Raw genomic sequence first — 7,689 nt, 5'->3', positions numbered from 1 at the left:
AGGTTTTACTGCCGGTCGGTGGAAGACCAATGGTGACCATACTCCTATTCCCCAGTCACCCTTGGGGGAACTTCGATAAGATCGAAATTGACAAGCGCGCAGAGGACACTAAGAGTGATACACCCGTTTTGCAGAACGAGGCAGTTACATTTAACAGGTATATTGCTGAACAGGTTCAAATTCAACTTAAACTGCTGTTACCACGTGCCATGACTAACACAAAGTTAAAAAAAGACCCAATTCCTTCTTGTTCTAAATCAAAACCTCATTACAGTAAGTTTGTACATGATCAGATCTTCGTTTATATAGTCAGTCTTTCACAAACTTAATCAATATAGTAATAAAAAAATGTTGTATCATTGCTAGTTTAAATTCTCCACCAGATACCAAATGAAATAGAACTAAAGGTCACTTACAGACTTCAATAATAAGCAAAACCCATACCACATAGTAAGCTATAAAATACCCTGAATTGACAAATGTAGAACCATTCAAACGACACAACAAACGACCTGATTTATGTGTTTTAACAATACACGAAAAACAAATTTGATAAACAGAAGTCAACAACCTCTTTTAGACTCGAGTCAAGTTTTTGTTAGATGTCCGTTTACGTCAGACTTCTTCCGGTCTTCAATCCACACAGGTTTTTGTAGCTCTCTGTCAGGATGGAGCTGCTGTTGACGGATGGTTTGCTCTTTATTACTCTAGAAAACTAGCATAGGAGCTTATGGATAGAGCCAGGATGAAATGTAGACCACTTTTGGGCAAAAGGTGCACTTAAAAAATAAACAAGACATTTACAGTGAAGTTTGAGATCGGTGCAGCTCAGACGTGGTTTCTTTTTTTTTTTCTTTCTTTCCAGTTGTTACACTCGTCATACTTCATGAATCTGGAAATAATTAAATACATACAAGTTCTGTTTTATTCTCCATTGAATAAGTGAAAAAAAAATGACAATTTTAAATATTTCGATAGAATCATAAGTGTCAATGAAATCTGACGAAGTTAAAATATCAACCCTTGACAGATGTCTTGCGTTAAATACCAATGCTCCTGACTTAGTACAGGTATTTTCACGTGAAAACCGGAAAGACAAGGCACTGAAACCCTATTAATTTTTTCAAATGTGATAGGAATCTGAAATCTAACATATAAACTGTACATTGAAAGTATTGTTTTTTTTTATTAAACTTTTAATATTATATATGCTTAGTACTGTCAAAAAAGTCTGAATTTTCTTTTGTGTCAGACCTGTTTCTTTACTGACAAAGTTGAACAAGAAGCAACTATGATTTGCCTTTAATTGTTGGAATTCATTCATGAATTACAAGTTATATATACTTAGTGCATTTTTTTTTACACATACTTGTACCTTTGTGGTACTGGGGTAAGACTGACCTATTGTTTGGAGCGTTCATTTATCTTTTCCATGGTTCTTATGTACCAAACCGCATTGTATAAAGATGACATATACTGGTATACTTTAACATTTGACATGGTACCGGGAAGCAGCTGGATGTCTTCAAATCGTCGACCAAGCTGTTGTACAATCTATCTTTTGCTGAAAATGTCAAATAAAATAAATCCACACATATATCACATTGGTACCCTGCTGTGTTTAGGTTGTATTCATGATACACATGCGTTCACCTAATTGGGTTGAGGTGAAGTGCACACATCTTCGTTAGCCTGTGGAGAGGAGGGGACTGGATCGTAACCCTTGTCTAGCCAAGATGAAGTGCATCCGGACAGACAGACAATAAATAAATAAATGAATAAATAAATAAATAAATATTTAATGGAAATCTAAATTTATTTCAGCAACAAATTGCTGTTGAAGGCATATTAAACAAACTTCCGGACTGTAGATGTTTTTTTTTAATTTTGTATCAAAGAAATATACACAAAAAGAAATAATGTGTTTCCGAAAAGACAAGATATAAATATATACTGCTTCCTTTCGGAATTTTTGGTTTTTACTAAAAAAAGCTATCCTCCAATCTTTTTAATGACTACTCAAAATTGCGGTTTTGCAGTATCTTTAGGTATAGATTAAACTTTGTCATTTGTAGTGTGTAGAAAGAAGCCATATTTTATATAATATTGTTAGAACCTTAAACTACACATACTTAGCTATGATACTATGATAGGTGTAATTGTAAAATGTCATGTAATTGTCAATCTTCTTTCATACGTTATGGATCATCGATTATATTACCTATTGACCCGGTTAATTACTAGCACGTGCCATTGGTATAAAACCAGAACATTAAAATTATGCCAAGGATTTATAGAGTAAGATGAATTGGAATTTCGTGGGTTATCGTTTTATCTTACTATACAAATCCTTGCACTAAAACTACTATGGTACTGAAAATAAATTCGAATATATTGTTTTAATGAAAAGCTTTATCCGATGGTATTTTATTCATAATTTTTAATACTGTCTCATCACGGGTATAGTGCAGTTTCAGAAGCTTAATGAACTTAGGCGGCCTTGGTGGCGTTTAGATGCACCACTGTGTCACTGTGAAGTAAATAATTGTTTAGAAATATATTGTACAATACAAGCTAAGAAAATAGAAACTTCAGTGGCGGATCCAGAAATTTTCATAACGTCCACTTCACTTGAAATATGGCGGATAGTTCTCTCATTGGCTATCATGCATCTCCTTATATTTATATTGTTAAGTTTAAAATGTCCATTTACATTTTAACAAAGACTAAAATCAAGTACCATACACATTTTATTTGGGATAACGACTTCATTTTTTACCTGCCGGGTTAATAACAAATTTAGTGTTCAGTGTATAACATACATGTTTTGTAAGTAACGATTGCATAGAAAACCGATTTCTCCAATACCTGCTATTTCCGATTATTGCAAATCTGTTATCATACGGTAATTTTTATAACCCTTAGAAAATATACATGTATAAATTCTTTATCATGAAATACAGGTTTCAGCAAGTAATAGTAAACTTTAATTCGCCGATATACAATAAATAAATAAATAAACTAACATCAATTAGAATAAAACCAGCAACATGTATAGACGAATAATTTATTAATTAATTCCGCAACAAAAGAACAACAGAAATAAATCATCAACAGAGGATTTTCTTTCTTTAATCATTCGAAAGTTACGTTTTTAAATTTGTAATATACTTTTTTGGATTAAAAATGTATCATTAAGCAGAAGGGGCGTAACTCGTAGTATCATACTAGCATACTGAACGAATATAAACACGGTCTGACAAATTTGAAAGTAAATTTTTAGGTTTGGTATGATTTCGTCTGAATCCGTCTTAACAGTTCTTTATCGCTCGCTAGAACACTCCGTCTTGTTTATCTTGACATGCCTTAACGGGGACTGAATTACCTAATTGGAGTATCGATCGGAACGGCGTCTGAAAGTCTGAAAAAGTCTTGACGTTTTTCTCTCGCGGTAAATTCAGTCGATTCAGACTTGATCAGACCAAAATGACCGTTTCAGACTGAAATCAGGCTACTAGTGATCTGATCAAGCTCCATCTCAAGTTCCTGAAGTTCTGGCTCCACAGGTTCTGGCTCCGGAATTGGCACTTGATTCTCTGGATCTGGTTGTTTTTCTGTTGGCTGTTTTTTTTTTTGGGGCTCCTTCTTTTTCTGTAAGTAAGTAAACTTTTGCTGGCATCTATTCTTGTCTTTTACGAACTGTCAAATACAAATATCTTTTTAATGCACTACACTTATGGACAGTATATTAAAATATTAGGTGAATTTAAATATAATTTGTTGCTATTGTCTCATACAATAAAAAAGGAAAAATAAAATAAATACTGAACTCCAAGGAAATTTACAAATGGAAAGTCCCTAATCAATGGCAAAATCAAAAGCTCAAACACATCTAGCGAATACTTAACAACTTGCATATTCCTAACTTGGTACAGGCATTTTCTTGTGTATATAATGGTGGATTAAACCTGGTTTAATCGCTAGCTAAGAAAGTTGATTTTACTATACCCACCACCCATCACATATTTAACAGACATGCCTCCAACACCCAAACACAATTAATTCTTAGACAGCCCTAATAAAAGATGCATATTTATCAGAAATTAAAGATTGAAGTTTCATTAACATTAGCGATAATTTAAACAATCTTTACAACATATTTAGTTTTGATTCTTTGGGGTTAGCAACTTGTTTGCGAAGGCCAGTGACAAATATTTCATGCACATTCAGGATAAGACATGTAATTTTCATCCCAATTTTGGAGTTAAAATTATATAACATCATTAGTTCAAATCCTTATCTACTGTACAACACCAGGTACCTGTACATTTTATTTTTTATCACTTACATTGTCATAAACCTCTCCTGGTTTTACTTCACCAACACAACATGCAAACCGTGCACCTTTCTAAAAAAAAAAGAAGAGAACATCCACTTATATTTATTATTATACAAAATTTATGCCGAAACCAGCAAATTATTCGATTATTGACAAAACAAGTAAAATACAATCATAAATTCACGGTTATAGTTGTGATGAAGATTTATAGGAGGGTTGTTTATAAATGTATCATTCCAGAATGAATCATTAGAAGCAAAGCTAAGTACATTTTTCCTATTGACTATAAAATACTCCTTATTTGAGAAACAACCAAAACTATTAAATTCATCAAAAATACTTTCAGGTAAAGTTATATATTGTATTGCCTCTACAATTCTTTTAGTTAAAATATTAACTTACCCCAACTTTCTCCCAACTTCTGTATTCAGACTTGTAGGGGAACACTGCAACGTCTGTGTTTCTTCTTTTAAGGGTCATTTGTTCAAGTACAAATTCATTCCTCTCAATATCAGTCATGCCTGAAAGAATTAAATGTGCAGGTATTAAGTATTGTCAAGTTGACCAAATAATTAAATCAAAATCTTTGGTATATTTTTACAGCCGTGTATCAATTTTCAGTTCCAATAAAAAAAGAGGTTTCTTTGCATTTGAACCTAGAACACTGTCAGTTAGAAAATGGAAACAAAAAATTCAGCAACCTTTCCATTTGTGAAGGTGCATAACTCTAGAATGGTAAAAGTGATGCCACCAAAACTCAAACTTGATCGGTGTTTTGTGGTAATAAGCATTGTTTATTAGTTTCATAATATTTGGTTGAGGCAAACTAAAGAGAACGGAAACCAATTTTGGGACATACAGAAGGACACGGGTAAAATTTAATGCCCGTTTCGCTACGGCGGGGGCATAAAAAAATAATTTTAAGAATTATTTCACGGACCTAGTCACACCAATTATAATTTCCACAATATTTCCTCTAAGTATAAATGCTTTCATCCCATTCCAAAATGTTTTTTTTTTGAGTATGTATTGATCTTATTTAATCACTGATAGATAGTCGTCTCATTGACAATCATACCACATCTCTTTTCTTTCATACAAGTTGCCTACATCTATGTCAGTAGGACCTGTGTTGATAGTTGTCTCATTGGCAACCATACTACGTCTCCTCATTTAGACTTTAGTTCATACTAGTTCATCCATTAAATTTGAGAGATATTATCCATTGTGTATAATAGTTTGTTTTTTTATTCACTTAAAATTTACCTTCAATACTGGCTGGGAAAGACAACTTTTGCTTTACACACAGGGTATCCTTGATGCTCTAGGCATACTTCAGACCTGAAATAAACAAAACCTTAATGAATACATACCAGATTTCATTGCAATACCATTAGTGGCTCCACTTTATCAAAACTTATCACAAACTATAATATTTAAATTTGAAAAAAGTTCCAATGTCAATAGAGAATGACTGAAGTGTAGAGGTTGAATATTCTCAATAGAAAAATTAATTGTATACTATCATTACAGGTTTCCCTTAAACTGACCTTATCATCTGTTTTGCAACTTGTTAACTGTATGCCTATCACAAGGCAAGACAAAACTTTTATATTATGGTGTTGTTATTTTGTAATTCAAGTCCATGAAGAATCTTATTGCATTCTTTGATCAATAATGAGTGCAAACAAAGTGTACATTATTGGTTGAAGGCATACTGGTCAAACTGTATTTTTTTTGTTATAAATTAAAGTGCAAAGAATTTAATACTAACCCACACTGTAAGTAGTCAGGAATTGCAGAAGATGGATCAAAATTTAAAAAATCTGTCGGCATTCTGTTGACTGGTGATTCTGGTTTGTCAGCACTATAAAAAAAAATCAATCTGTTAATATGTTGATTAAATGCAATCAGATGGTCCAAGACATATTTGACCGTCATCTGGCATGGCGAAGTAAGCTCCAACTTCCAGACCAACATCTGATGAAGATGACATTTCTCGTAAAATTCACAAATCAAATAGTTTCCATCTAAGATTTGATGTGGCCGACACTGAAGAAGGCGATCTACTGACACTCAGTGCGGCAGACAGAACTAGCACTCCATATCTTATGATTAGAACCGCTGTGTGTCCTGACGAGGCTATGGGAGATGACGGAGGTACGGAGTAGTGACAACGTAGATACTAATTAATTATACATTGTGTTGTACTATTTCAAAAAAACAATTGTTAAATTTCATATTCTTGTCAAAATTTCTATACATCAACATTTATATATTTAGTACTGACCTAATCGTATTCGTATCCATAAATAGTCACAGCTGCTAAAGGAATGCAATATACGTACTGCAGATACATAAAAACAATGTCTGACATGTCACATAATGTTATTTATATAGGAGTTTTGTTTTTTCGTTCCAAAAAGCACTTTTTTGAACTATCAATAGCATTGGTTTTGTAGTTGCAGAGAATTGTTGCTACAGGAAGAGTTATCGGGATTCTCAGTACAATCACACCAAATGCCAGTGAGATGGGAGATGTTTCGTTCTTGATAGACTCAGGAAACAGTCTTAAGGTAAATTGACTTTTTACAAGTCTTTATAGTTTCAATACCGAAATCCTTTAGCTTTTTATGATCTGTATGTATCAAAGCGACCTTCAGACTTTAGTACACCAGATAGTCCCTTTTATATTGAGCCCAGGACAATTCCCATAGGTGACAAAAGATGTGATTAGTGGTAGATCAAACAGATAGATTGAAAGCACCATATTTCCGATCAGTTCATGGAGAAGATCAGGGAATTTAGAGAGAAGAAAAAACAACCCAAAGACCAAACCCAAAGACATTTTCAGTATAATTTTCGAACAATGTGTACTTGAGCATGTGAACCTCAATGCCAAGATATAAGATTTATAATGTAAACAATAAGAATTGTAACTTCATTGACCCTGTGGTGGAATGTACAGATCTTGCAAGACCAAGAACAAGACAAACGGCACCCGCGTTAAGTATGTTTCTGAAATTATGCACTCTAAATAAAAGTTGTGTATTAGGAGTAGACACAACTTTTAAGATAGGGAATTATATGTGACAGTATCAGTTTACAGTCGTTTACAGTCATCAAATGTTACTGGATAAGTTTGACTCTGAATCAACAATGATTGGTCCCATGTTGATTCATCAGCGCAAACCATTTGACAGTTGTTGTTTCTTTTCAAATTCAGCAATATAGTTAAGAAGTTCAGTTACTTTTACTTCAGTATTGACTGAAAGTAATTGGAATTAAGGTTGGACCTATGTATGGTGAAAACATTTGTTTATCATCAGTATCATTTTTCTTTGTGGGTG

At 33.2% G+C, this 7,689-nt stretch overlaps 1 long non-coding RNA gene across 1 annotated transcript; it reads right to left on the bottom strand.

Moving 5' to 3' along the window:
• Positions 1 to 224: 224 nt before the first annotated feature.
• LOC127732334 (uncharacterized) lies at positions 225 to 6,343 on the bottom strand. Its single transcript, XR_007996194.1, has 7 exons — positions 6,114 to 6,343; positions 5,606 to 5,680; positions 4,742 to 4,860; positions 4,349 to 4,408; positions 3,386 to 3,699; positions 1,376 to 1,564; positions 225 to 892 (listed from the first exon to the last, which is right to left on the bottom strand). It is a non-coding gene; the product is annotated as an uncharacterized LOC127732334 (long non-coding RNA).
• Positions 6,344 to 7,689: the final 1,346 nt, after the last annotated feature.

The sequence above is a fragment of the Mytilus californianus genome, unplaced genomic scaffold (genome assembly GCF_021869535.1).
Source record: "Mytilus californianus isolate M0D057914Y unplaced genomic scaffold, xbMytCali1.0.p SCAF_23, whole genome shotgun sequence".
Classification (NCBI taxonomy): Eukaryota; Metazoa; Mollusca; class Bivalvia; order Mytilida; family Mytilidae; genus Mytilus; species Mytilus californianus.
The sequence above is the reverse complement of the archived record's forward strand: the minus strand, read 5'-3'. Positions and strand labels throughout refer to the sequence as shown.